This window comes from Prionailurus viverrinus, chromosome C2, assembly GCF_022837055.1.
Source record: "Prionailurus viverrinus isolate Anna chromosome C2, UM_Priviv_1.0, whole genome shotgun sequence".
NCBI classification, from domain to species: Eukaryota; Metazoa; Chordata; class Mammalia; order Carnivora; family Felidae; genus Prionailurus; species Prionailurus viverrinus.
The window spans coordinates 3,779,053-3,793,385 of NC_062569.1; positions in this window are offsets into that span (position 1 = coordinate 3,779,053).

The following is a 14,333-nucleotide window of genomic DNA, read 5'->3' on the forward strand; positions in this document are numbered from 1 at the left end:
GTAGTATAATTGCTGGGCCATAGGGTAGTTCTCTTTTTAAATTCTTGAGGAACCTCCTTACTGTTTTCCAGAGTGGCTGCATCAGTTACATTTGCATCAGCAGTGTAAGAAGGTTCCCTTTTCTCTGAATCCTTGTTGTTTCCTGTGTTATTAATTTTAGCCATTTTGACTGGTGTCAGATGGTATCTCATTGTGGTTTTGATTTGCATTTCCCTGATGATGTGTGATGTTGAGCATCTTTTCATGTCTGTTAGTCATCTGTATCTTCTTTGGAAAAATGTTTACTCATGTCTTCTGACCACTTTTTAACTGGATTATTTGTTTTTTGGGTGTCCAGTTTTATAAGTGCTTTATATATTTTGGACACACTTTATATATTTTTGATACACTTTATCAAATATGTATTTTGCAAATATCTTTCCCCATTCCATGGGTTGCCTTTTAATTTTGTTGACTGTTTCCTTTGCTGTGTAGAAGCTTTTTATTTTTAGGAAGTTCCACTAGTTTATTTTTGCCTTTATTCCCCTTGTGTCAAGTGACATATCTAGTAAGAAGTTGTTCTGGTCAAGGTCAAAGAGGTTGGGGCCTCTGTTCTCCTCCAGGATTTTGATGGTTTACTGTCTCACATTTGGGTCTTTCATCCATTTTGATGTGTGACAAAGCGGTCCAATTTCATTCTTTTGCATGTTGCTTTCCAGTTTTCCCAGCACCATTCGTTGAAGAGACTGTCTTTTGTCAATTGCCTATTCTTTTCTGCTTTGTCAAAGATTAGTTGACCATATACTTGTGATTCATTTCTGGGTTTTCTATTCTGTTCCATTGATCTATGTGTCTGTTTTTGTGCCAGTGCCATACTCTCTTGATCACTACAGCTTTGTGATATATCTTGAAGTCCAGAATTGTGATATCTTCCACTTTGCTTTGCTGTTTCCAGGTTGCTTTGGCAACCTTTCTCTTTCTGCCGCTCCCTTATTGGTGTGTAGAAATGCAACAGATTTCTGTACGTTGATTTTGTATCCTGCAACGTTACTAAATTCATGTATATATTCTCCAAATTTTTGGTAAATTTTGGTTTTCTATTTAGAGTATCATGTCATCAGCAAATAGTGAAAGTTTGACTTTGGATGCCTTGAATTTCTGTTTTTGGATGCCTTTTGTTTTTGTTGAATGATTGCTGAGTCTAGGAGTAACAGTGGTGATAGTGGACAACTTTGTTGTGTTTCTGACCATAAAGGAAAAGCTCTCAGTTTTTCCTATTGAAGATGATACTAGTTTATTAGCTGAGTTTTTCTTTTTAATATATGGGCTTTATGATGTTGAGGTATGTTCCCTCTATCCTTACTTTGTTGAGGACTTTTATCATGAGTGGATGTGGTACTTTGCCAAATGTCTTTTCTGCAACTGTTGAGAGGATCATATGGTTCTTATCCTTTCTTTTATTAATGCAGGGTATCCTGTTGATTGATTTGCAAATATTGAGTCATTCTTGCAGCCCAGGAATAAATCCCACTTGATCATAGCGAATGATTCATTTAATGTACCGTTGGATTCGATTTACTAGTGCTTTGTTGAGAATGTTCACATTCGTGTTCTTCAGGGATATTGGACTGCGGTTCTCTTTTATAGTGCAGCCTTTGTCTCGTTTTGAAATCAAGGTAATGCTGGCCTCATAGAATGAGTTTGGAAGTTTTACTTCTATTTCTATTTCTTGGAATAGTTTGAGAAGACTAGGTATTAACTCTTCTTTAAACGTTTGGTGGAACTCCCCTGTGAAGCCATCTCACCCTGAACTTTTGTTTGTTGGGAGATTTTTGATTACTGATTCAGTTTCTTTGTGGGCTATCAGTCTGTGCAAGTGTTCTATTTCTTCCTGTTTCAGTTTTGTTAGTTTATATGTTTTCCAGAATTTATCAATGTCTCCCAGATTGTCCAATTTGTTGGCATATAGTTGTTCATAATATTCTCTTATAATTGTATTTCCGTGGTATTGGTTCTTATTTCTCCTCTCTCATTTGTGATTTTATTTATTTGGGTCCTCTCTCTTTTCTTTTTGACATGTCTGGCTAGGGGGGTTATCAATGTTATTGTTTTTTTTTCAAAGCTCCTGGTTTCTTGGATCTGTTGTACTGGTTTTTTAGCTTGTAAAGTCATTTATTTCTGCTCTAATATTTATTATTTCCCTTCTTATGCTGCCTTTAGGCTTTATTTGTTGTTCTTTTTCTAAACCATTTAAGTGTCACGTTAGTTTGTTTATTTGAGATTTTTCTTGCCTTTTGAAGTAGCTCCGTATTGCTATAAACTTCTCTCTTAGGACAGCTTCTGCTTCCTCCCAAGGTTTCGGACTGTCATGTTTCCATTATTATTTGTTTCCATGTGTTTTTAAATCTCTCCTTTGATTTTCTGGTTAACCCATTCATTGGTTAGTAGTAAGCCGTTTAACCTCCATGTATTTGTGTTTTTTCCAGATATTTTCTTGTGGTTGACTTCAGGTTTCACAGTGTTGTAATAAAAAAAACTATGCATTGTATGCTCTCAATCTTTTTGTACTTATTGAGGCCTGATTTTTGGCCTATATCAGACCTATTCTGGAGACTGTTCCATGTGCACTCAAAAAGAATGTGTATTCCGCTGCTTTAGGATGCACTGTTCTGAATATATCTGTTGAGCCCATCTGGTCCAGCATGTCATTCAAAGCCATTGTTTCCTTATTGATTTTCTTCTTAAATGATCTTGATGTAAGTGGGGTATTAAAGTTCCCTATTATTATTGTATTATTATCGATGAGTTCTTTTATGTTTGTTATTAATTGTTTTATATATTTGGATTCTTTCAAGTTGGGAGTATAAATATTTACAATTGTTAGATCTTCTTTTGGATAGTGCCCTTTATCATAATAAAGACACATGTACCCCGTTGTTTATAGCAGCATTATCAACAATAGCCAAACTATAGAAAGAGCCCAAATGTTGTCCATCAACTAATGAATGGATATAGAAGATACACACACACACACACACACACACACACACACACACAATGGAATGTTACTCAGCCATAAACAAAGAATGAAATCTTGCCATTTGCAATGAAGTGGATGGAGCTAGAGAGTATTATGCTAAGTGAAATAAGTCAGTCAGAGAAAGACAAATACCAGACAAAGACAAGTATAGTGTCTTTGTCTCTTCGTATAGTCTTTGGTTTAAAATCTAATTTGTCTGATAAGTATTGATACTCTGGCTTTCTTTTGACCTAAAAAGGGACTTTAGATTTACAAGGTGAACAATAGGTAAAGAATATTTAAGCTAAAGAGACAAGCTTGAGCCAAGTGTTTGCTTTCCTTGGAGAGCTGGGTTGGAGATGACTAATGTTGATAAAGCGACACATCTTTATTCTTGGGCTTTTCAGTTTGGCATCTGGATGGTCAGTTTTCTTCTTTTAAACATATTTTTTTAACATATAGTTCCCATACCAGAAAATTCACTCATTTAATGCTTTTTAAATATATCCAGCAGGTTGTACAACTATCAACAAAAACTAAGTTTAGTACTTACCCCCAAAAGAAATGATATCCCCATTAGCAAAAATTACACATTCTTCCCATCCCTCCCTCCATATCTAGCCCTAGGCAAACACAAATTTACTTTTGGTCTCTGTGGATTTCCCCATGGATATTTCATATAAAGGGAATCTTAAAATTATGTGATCTTTTGTGACTGACTTCTTTCACTTAGCATAATGTCTTCAAGGTTCATCATGCTGTGGCATGACAGTACTCTATTCCTTTTTATTGCTGAATAATAATTCACTCACAGTTGATGTTACGATTGATTTGGGTTATATTCATACATGCCATTTTGCTCTTTGTTTTCTGTTTCATGTTTTAGTTATTCCTGTATTCATGTACTGCTTTCTTTTCTATTAGTGGAATCTATAGTGTAACATGTTAATAACTTCACTGATTTGTTAAATACATTTTTTAGTTATTTTCTTAGTGATTGCATGAGAGATTGCTATATATATATATTTTTTTTTCAAATCTACCTCAGATCAATACTTTTACTGGAACTCTTGCTTTTTCATGTGTGTTTTATTTTTGTCTGTGCTGGTTTGTTTGTTTGTTTTTATCCTGGAAATCTTCCTTTAGTATTTCCTATGAATCAGAAATATGTAGCAACAGCTCTTTAAGATTTGGTTTTTCTGGAAATGTCTTTTTTTTCTTCTTTTTTGCAAGATACTTATTGTTTGGTTGTAACATTCTTCATTGAGAGTTTTTTATATTTAGCACTTTAAATACATTTCAAATGTGAAGTCAGCCGTTAATCTTTTTGGGGTTCCTTTGCGTATGATGAGTCACATTTCTTTTAGTGTTTTAGGATTTTCCCTATCTCTGGCTTTTGAGATTTCCACTATGATATGAATCTCTTTGAAGATTCATCTTACTTGAAATTCATTGTGCTTTTTGGGTTCCTCCAATTTGGGAAGTTTTCAGCCATTATTTTCTTGAATCCTTTTTCTGTCCCTTTATCTGTTTTGTTTTGTTTTGTTTTGTTTTGTTTTGTTTATCCCACTATGCTGTGTTTAATCACTTTTCTGTATGGTTCTATTCATTCTTGTTTCTGTTCTTCGGATTGCATAATCTATCTTCAAGTTTGTTGATTATTTTTCTCCTGTCAGTTAAAATCTACTGTTGAGCCCTTCTCTTGTTTTTAAAATTTTGGTTATAATACCTATCAAGTCCAGAATCTCCCTGTGGATATAGATGTAGATGCAGGTGTACCTGAACATGTCCATGTATGTATATGTCTAGGTGTAGGTATATAAATGTAAATGTAAATTTTTTTCTTTCTGTCTCTACATTGATGTTCTCCATTTGGTGAAACATTGTCTTTATACTTTCCCTTAAATCTTTAGGCATGGTTTTTGTTCATTATTTTAACTTATTTATAGTATCTTCTTTGAACTGACTGCTGACTTAGATATTGGGTTCCCTACTCCTTACTAAGTGTTATTACTTTCTTTCATTCCTGTGTATTGGGCATACTTTCCTATTTTTTGACAAGTCTTATATTTTTTTATGAAAACTGCCCTTTTTAGAAAATATATTGCAGCAACTCCAGGTAATAATTCCCTAGTCCCTCCCTGGGACTGATATTATTTTTTGCTTGGTCATTTATTTATTGTTTAGCGAATTGGCTGAACTAACTCTTTGAAGTTTATTTCCCCCACTGTATTCAGCCTCTGATGTCCCTGTTCAGAATTGTTCCTTGTTTTCATCTTTTATGCTGGCTACCTAGGTGTTGCCCCTGGGTCAGTATAAACCAGTCGTTAGTGAAAGGTTGTCCTTGAGTTCCCTAGCTATTTATTTTTTACTCTTTAATGTTGGATGTGTATGGCTTTGAGGCTATTATCCCGTTTCACTTACGTTTCTGCCCCACGTACAATCAGGGAATGGTAGCTTGGAGTTTCCTCTTTAATTGCTCTAAAAAGGGCAGACTGGAGCATTGTACCCGGGCTTACAGGCTATTGAGAATGAATGTGATTTTTTAAAAGGCTGCCTTCCTAGAAATGTCCACTGGGTAAAAACAACTTATTATTTCAACAGTATTTGGTCCAAGGTTATGTCTCTCTTTTGTGTCGGTGAGACCTCATTCTAGTTGATGGATCTGTGTGTGACTTGGGGACATTTGCAAGACTGTCTCACGCCATGTTCCGATTGCTCTTGAGTAGACAAAGCTTCACACAAGTGCTTGGCCTTCCCAATCTCCAGGGTTGTCTGTGATCCTTGGAGGGCTCTTCTTTGCTATGTCTTTTCTTAGGTCTATCAAACTTCTATCTGCTCTGCCATTTTATGTTTTGCTCCCAGAGTCATTTCTGATAGAGTTAATTTCTCTCTAACAAGATGTTCATTGCTTGACAATACTCCCATTGTTTAAGTATGGGATTCTTGACATCATGTTCCGAATACAGTCAGTCTTTTCAGTAAAGCTGCAAAGCTCTCTTTTTCAGACCAAAGCAGGAGGCATCACAATCCCTGACTTTAGCCTCTACTACAAAGCTGTCATCATCAAGACAGCATGGTATTGGCACAAAAACAGACATATAGACCAACGGAATAGAATAGAAGCCCCAGAATTAGACCCACAAAAGTATGGCCAACTAATCTTTGACAAAGCAGGAAAGAATGTCCAATGGAAAAAAGACAGTCTCTTTAACAAATTGTGCTGGGAAAACTGGACAGCAACATGCAGAAGGATGAAACTAGACCACTTTCTCACACCATTCACAAAAATAAACTCAAAATGGATAAAGGACTTGAATGTGAGACAGGAAACCATCAAAACCCTAGAGGAGAAAGCCGGAAAAGACCTATCTGACCTCAGTCATAGCAATTTCTTACTTGACACATCCCCAAAGGCAAGGGAGTTAAAAGCAAAAATGAACTATTGGGACCTCATGAAGATAAAAAGCTTCTGCACAGTGAAGGAAACAACCAACAAAACTAAAAGGCAACCAACGGAATGGGAAAAGATATTTGCAAATGACATATCGGACAGAGGGCTAGTATCCAAAATCTGTAAAGAGCTCACCAAACTCCACACCCGAAAAACAAATAACCCAGTGAAGAAATGGGCAGAAAACATGAATAGACACTTCTCTAAAGAAGACATCCGGATGGCCAACAGGCACATGAAAAGATGCTCAACGTCGCTCCTCATCAGGGAAATACAAATCAAAACCACACTCAGATATCACCTCATGCCAGTCAGAGTGGCCAAAATGAACAAATCAGGAGACTATAGATGCTGGAGAGGATGTGGAGAAACGGGAACCCTCTTGCACTGTTGGTGGGATGCAAACTGGTGCAGCCGCTCAGGAAAATGGTGTGGAGGTTCCTCAAAAAATTAAAAATAGATCTACCCTATGACCCAGGAATAGCACTGCTAGGAATGTACCCAAGGGATACAGGAGTGCTGATGCACAGGGGCACTTGTACTCCAATGTTTATATAAGCACTTTCAACAATAGCCAAATTATGAGAAGAGCCTAAATGTCCATCCACTGATGAATGGATAAAGAAATTGTGATTTATATACACAATGGAATACTATGTGGCAATGAGAGAGAATGAAATCTGGCCTTTTGTAGCAACATGGATGGAACTGGAGACTGTTATGCTAGGTGAAATAAGTCACACAGAGAAAGACAGCATATGTTTTTACTCTTACGTGGATCCTGAGAAACTTAACAGAAGACCATGGGGGAGGGGAAGGAAAAAAAAAAGGTTAGAGAGGGAGGGAGGCAAACCATAAGAGACTCTTAAAAACTGAGAATAAACTGAGGGTTGATGGGAGGTCGGAGGGAGGGGAGGGTGGGTGATGGGTATTGAGGAGGGCACCTGTTGGGATGAGCCCTGGGTGTTGTATGGAAACCAATTTGACAATAAATTTCATATTTAAAAAAATTAAATAAAATAAAAGGTGTGGCTATCTGAAAAAAAAAAAAGCTGTCTTTAAGGTCTGCCTCTCGCCCTTCGCCACAATCACTGTGCCACTAAACCAGAGCTGGGTCTGTGAACAGTGGACCAAGAGAGCTTCAGTATCCATAGCCTGTCATGTCCTCAGGAGATATTTCACCCTATGAGGGCTATGAGGTGGAAGAAAGTGTCAGTCCCTTTATCCATGTCCTCCAGATAGAGCTCCTGCAAAACCAGACTGGGGAAGGGGAGGGGGATGAGAAAAACCAGTGGTACACATCTCCTAGGTTGAAACCATGCAGCCTAGATTGGGAGCCCCTAACTTCTTGGCTGTCCCCCACCACTTTCCACAACATGAAGCTGGGCTGGGGGTGTGAAGGAAAACAACTTGGGCATCTCAAATGCCACTGATTCCCAGTGTTTTAATGAGAGGTAGTTGATTTTGTGGAGTAAATGTGTTTTTATTTTCCATGTGCTTTTTGGAAAATTTTCGGAAACTTTCAATAATTGTTCTTTGTGGTTTGTACCAGATACATTGGTGATTTGCTTGTGAGAGTTTCCACAGAGCTCCTCGTTCCTCCATTTTGGAGCCCCAGCCTTCAGCTGGTTGCTTCTAATGTGTAGTCAAGTAAAGTTCTGATAAGTAATTGACTTCCTTTAATATTGAATTCCTGAATCGTTTTGCCCCTTCTGACCTCACTGAGGACATAAATAGCATGGCCATGAGTTCGCTAGACACCCATTTCTTGAGGCTTCCTATCTTGGACATATTGGCCCAATCATCTCTACTTTACCTATTAGTTAGATTTTAGTTTTCCCATTTTCTTTAAATATTTGTTAATCTTCTCTCTGATAACCTAATATACCCGTTATGGTAATGTGAGGACATAAGCTTTCACTGTTCACTGTTCATGACTTAGGGGGTCATCACGGACCCTGTCGAAGGAGTCCCACAATGGTTGTTAAAATGAATATCTTCCTCTCATCCAAAGGGGTTAGAACTAAGGAACTTCAGATTCTGTATAGGGGAGAACATCACCCTAATTGCATTTCAGTTAGCTTAGCATTTACATTGGTAATCATTTATTTAGGTGCTAAGTTTCTTACGAAGATAGACAAAATTTTCAGTTATTTTGCTTGGATCAAAGTTTTATCCCCAATATTTTTAGAAAACATTATCTGGTTATTATTGTGGTTTAAAATCTCTTATCAACCAGGAACATCCTTAAGACTTGAACAAAATTAATAATAATGTTCACATTATTAATTATATTAATATATAAATATATATATTTATTTATTTAATTTATTAATTATTTTATATTTATTTTTATATAATATATATAATTAATAATTATATTAATTAAACTTTCAGGACTGTTCATCAAGTATTTTCTCCACAGCAGCTCTGTGGTACATACTGCGTTTTCTTCTGATGAAAAAATTGAAGTGTAGATCACTGTTCAATTTTGCCTATCGGTAGCAAAATTGGTGGTCTGTTTTAAATATTATCATCAGTCTATAGAAACTAACTCCTTCGGGAAAGGATTGTGATCATCTAAACTCACAGTTAAGTAATGAGTTAATTCACATATTTGTGTCATGAGTCACCATCTCTCCTCTCCCTGTTTTCCTGGGTCTCTGCCCTCTTCCCCTGGTTTACATGCATCTTTCACATCTCACTTAAGACTCTCTAGTAAACCAGGTCTTCTGCTCTGTAATTTCACCCCCATGGTACTGATCACATGCCCTTAGATTTGCTGTTTACTGTTTCCATGCTTCTGCTGGACTGTGAGGTCTGCTATGAGACTCCCTGGAGGCTATCCTGTGGCAAATAAACATTCGATATAAATTTATTCAATACAATCATTAATAAAAGTATCCCCTCACATTATTAACCGCAGAAGATAATTGCAGATCTTAGGAGTTTTCATGTCTCTGTAGAATCACTTGTGACTTATGCCTTCCTGTTGATTTTCCTTCTAATGCTCTTCTTACCTTTCCTTACTTTTATATCTAACTAGTGAGGTTATTTGGTTTTCCTCTGCTAAGGGTACTTCTTTGTTTAAACACAGTAAATAGTGCAGATCTTACAGATTTTTTGGACTATCCAGCTTAGTGATCTGGATGGCCAATAATATGAACTTAGGTTTTTAACGGTGCATATGGACTCTTTCCTCTCTTACCATATATCCCTTTAATTATTTTTTTAAGAATTTAGTTCTGGGGTGCCTGGATGACTCTGTCGGTTGAGCGTCCGACTTCGGCTCAGGTCATGATCTCACAGCTCGTGAGTTCGATCCCGGCGTCGGGCTCTGTGCTGACAGCTCAGAGCCTGGAGCCTGCTTCGGATTCTGTGTCTCCCTCTCTCTCTGCCCCTAACCCACTCACATCCTGTCTCTGTCTCTCTCAAAAATAAATAAACATTAAAAAAAAAAGAAGTTTGGGGCGCCTGGGTGGCGCAGTCGGTTAAGCGTCCGACTTCGGCTCAGGTCATGATCTCATGGTTTGTGAGTTTGAGCCCCACGTCGGGCTCTGTGCTGATAGCTCAGAGCCTGGAGCCTGCTTCAGATTCTGTGTTCCCCTCTCTCTCTGCCCCTCCCCGCCCCTGCACACACTCTGCTTTCTCCCTCTCTCAAAAATAAATAAACATTAAAAAAAATGACCTGAAATCGGTTTCTTCTTAAGAATGTTTTACATGAGGGGCGCCTGGGTGGCGCAGTCGGTTAAGCGTCCGACTTCAGCCAGGTCACGATCTCGCGGTCCGGGAGTTCGAGCCCCGCGTCTGGCTCTGGGCTGATGGCTCGGAGCCTGGAGCCTGTTTCCGATTCTGTGTCTCCCTCTCTCTCTGCCCCTCCCCCGTTCATGCTCTGTCTCTCTCTGTCTCAAAAATAAATAAACGTTAAAAAAAAAAAAAGAATTTAGTTCTGAAAACCCTCTCTCCTTTGATCTTCTTGAGAAACACCTTTGTTTTTGAATCTGATATATCCATTTATTAATGGCGATCGTGTGAAAAGTACCTTGGCTGGTGATGCTGGTGATTAAAAGGCAAAAAGGACATGCATATATTCTCCAGAACCTTACTCTCACAGGGGAGCCGGACAAACGTAAATCACACAACACAGAGCAAGCTGTTCCAAGTGTTCCGAAAGATGTTCCTCAGTAAAACAAGGTGCACATTAAAGTCTCTGACTCCTGATTCCGTTCACAGTACATGATAGGAAAAAATAGATGATTCTTGGCTCTAGGAAGATATGTCCTGAAAACATCATGATCCTGGGAAGGAAAGTGAAATCGCCTGGCGTCGTATATTTACTGAAGAGAAGAGGAGCAGAGTAGCACAACGTTTTGGAGAGCAGAGAAGGAAAAGCAGTTTATTTTTTGGCTGTAAACTGTTATATATCTTCCTTGGTAGAGGCACCGCACTTCCTTGACCATATACTATAAAGAGCAGTTCCCAAACAGCAATATTTATCTCCATGCTTGTGGCCAAAACAATGTAAATCTATACTTCCCTCTATGCCATAGAATTCTTTATTTCATGATAAACTCCTACTCTCTTTGTTGCGTGTTTCAATTCACCTGTGTTTTTCCTGAGCTTTCAACCTAAATGTTATTTGAACTTGGGCACATTCAAAATTGATGCCCCGGCTTCAGTTCATTTCCCTAATAGCCCACTCTTCTGTCTCTTCTGGGATCATCCACCGGAACACTTGTAAAGAAGGGTTTTCCAGCTTTACCTGCACGATTCCGAATTCGTCTTCTGCTCTGTGCTTTGGAAGTATTAAAATTCATCTCTGCCGTTTCTTCAATATATGCACTAACACTCATGGACTATTCTCAGCTGGCATTTCCAGTAAACGTAAATGGAATCTTTCAACATTGAAAACAAAACAAAACAGAACAGAACTAAGTTCGAATGTTATAGGCAGAAACATTTTTTATTATTATTATTGCCCTTGGGTTTCTTGCTTATCAGTTTAGTGTTTTAAAATGATATCAGTCCGCTTCGCAGATATCAAGGCCCTATTTTCTTCTTACTATGACATCTCTGGCAAACAAGACAGAGGTGAAGTTTGATTTTCTCTTGTCTACATCTATTTTTTTCTTAATCTTTATTTATCTTTGAAAGAGAGACAGCATGTGAGCAGGGGAGAGGCAGAGAGAGGGGGAGACACAGAATCCGAAGTGGGCTCCAGGCTCTCAGCTGTCAGCACAGAGCCCGACGTGGGTCTCGAATTCATGAATTGTGAGATCATGACCGGAGCCGAAGATGGACGCTCAACCGGCTGAGCCACCCAGGAGCCCCTCTCTTTTCTACAGTTAAAGTCATGGTCCTTTTAGTTCAGTTTCAAAGTCTGGCTGGATCCTAAAAGTGTCAGGAGAGTATTTTTTCCAAGAAATAGGAATTCTCAATTTCTCCCACTTTTTAAGGATTACATATTTACCTTTGAGATTTCTATTTCTTTAAATCAGAAAATTCAGTTTCACTCCCATTAGAGTAATAACTCAGTAAGTTGTTTCTTGTTGTTGTTAAAACCCAAAATTGAAAGACTAGAAAATCCCAGATTAAATGTTTCTACCAGTGAGCATGTAGTCTTAGAAAGTCCTCAGACAGCCTTTCACTTCGAGAAACTACTCTTTAATTCATACATTGTGTTGTAGCTACTTGTTTAGTGTGGAGTAAGCTAAAACTACCTTTCCATGTTTTTATTGGTTGTATTATACATATTGGCTTCAGACATACTCTGACCTATAATACAAATAGAAGAATCATTTCACATTGAGATCATATTGAGATTAAAAAGAAGTTAAGCCCATGAAAAATGTACATCATTAACAGAGAAGAAAACTATCCAATTGTATGTTGAGAAAACTACCAAAGAAGTAGAATACATGCTTACAATGTGCGCACAATTCTACGTCTTTCCGCACTCCTCGCCGCCCCCCATGTTTCACTATGTTGCTTATGCTTTAATACAGAAATAACCTACCATATTATGTGCCGTTCCTAAATCTGTGGATTTCTCTAGACTGACATGCCATTGACATATTGAACCCAGGTGGCAAGATGTTCGAAGAGACAAGGAAGATTTAACCTGGGGTCTAGCGGAGAAGAGGTTCCCTCACGCTTGAACATTTGCCGTTATCTCTAACGAAGGCAATTTATTATACTGTTGATTTCTAGTTCTTCTTTTAAATGAAGCCTAATACCAGAGCGCTATTTTTAAAGACATATTCCAAACCAGTTAGCAACATGTTAAAGGAATCCATCATTTTAAGCACTTGAGAGTGCTGAGTGATACCTTTTCTTGTCTTCTGAAGCGTGGATAATATACAGACTGCTGACAAGAAACCCTGCCAATCTGGTGCCTCCAGATGGTTGGGAGATAGGAATTTATCAATTGGATTGCTACCTTTACCAAACACATCAGACACTCCTGGTCATTTTTCTCCTTATAATATGCCTCATTAAGTAAAAGATTTTAAAGATGCTGGGGTAAGATTGTGCAGAAGCTGGTATCCAGGTGTCGTGAATAACTTGACTCAGCTTCCACATGACGCTGACTTACATTTGAGGATTTTCTCAGCCTTGGACATTCTAGTTCTCTGAAACTTTGAGGCATTCACGGGCACCTACGTGTTCTCTTAGGGAAGGTTGAGGGACACTGGATTGCTTTGGCAATATTGAACTCGTCCTCTCGTGCCACGTCATTGAGTTGCACTCTTTGATATTCATATGCCCCTAAATCAGATGTAGCTGATCGATTCACGTGGTTACATTTTACATACACGGAATTCAAAGAGGCTTTGTTGGCCATGAAGTTGAAGTAAGCTTTAAGATTTCAAATAAACTAAATGTAACGCAGCCCTAGCGTACAATCACTGTCGTTGCCCTACTAGCAAATAATTGACATAAATTCAAGTGACAGTGGCACAAATTAAAGTTTCTAGTTGCAGCTTAACATACCACGTGTCCTCTTTCGGTAGGAGAAGGATGAAAATGAAACTAAACTTGGAAAGAAATATTACGGCTCTGAAGTTTCATCATGGAATATGCAAGAACCGACCATCACACATCAAGCCGAACTACATGATGAACTGTCTTCTAAATCTAGTTCCACAAGCTTTGCATTCGGTTTCCCAAAAACTTGATCTAAATCACTAAGGAGCATATCCGAGCCCTGCCACTACCGGTGCATTTTCCTGGTCAGTTTAAGGCAGACCGCCAGGCAATGGCGGAGCATCTTCGTGTGGACGACAGAGTGAAGCGGTTGTCAAACAGAAGGCTGACGGGGTGAATCGAGAGAGTTGTTACAACATAGACAGCGAACTGTAAGTCTAGGCTCTCAGCAGGACGTGGCCCGTCAGAAGGAAATACACCCATCGCCAAAGCATGGCCAGGAGGAAGAGATCCAGAAAAACGAATACCCAAAACTCCGTCTCTACCTTTTTCTGATCATCTGCCTTGGACTCCCGTTGACTGCACGCAACGTGAAGGCTTAGGACAAGGAGGCATTGAGTCAGTCTCCCAGGAGGGACATGTGAAAAATAGGTTTGGCATTTGAAAGGCCCTAAGGGCGTAAATCCTAAAAGTCCTCATCATGAGAAAAAAATTATTTTGCCTGTATGAGGTGATGAATGTTGAGTAAACGGATGTGGTAATTATTTCATAATGTATGCATATGTCAAGTTATCATGCTGGGCACCTTAAACTTATATAGTGTTGTCTGTCTCTTCTATGTCCATAAACCTGGAAGAAAATAAAAGTAGATTTGGTGTGACAAACGGGGAATGCTACCGGGATCCAGGGACTGTTACCGGGATCCAGGGACTGTGCTGGTTCACAATCCCAGAT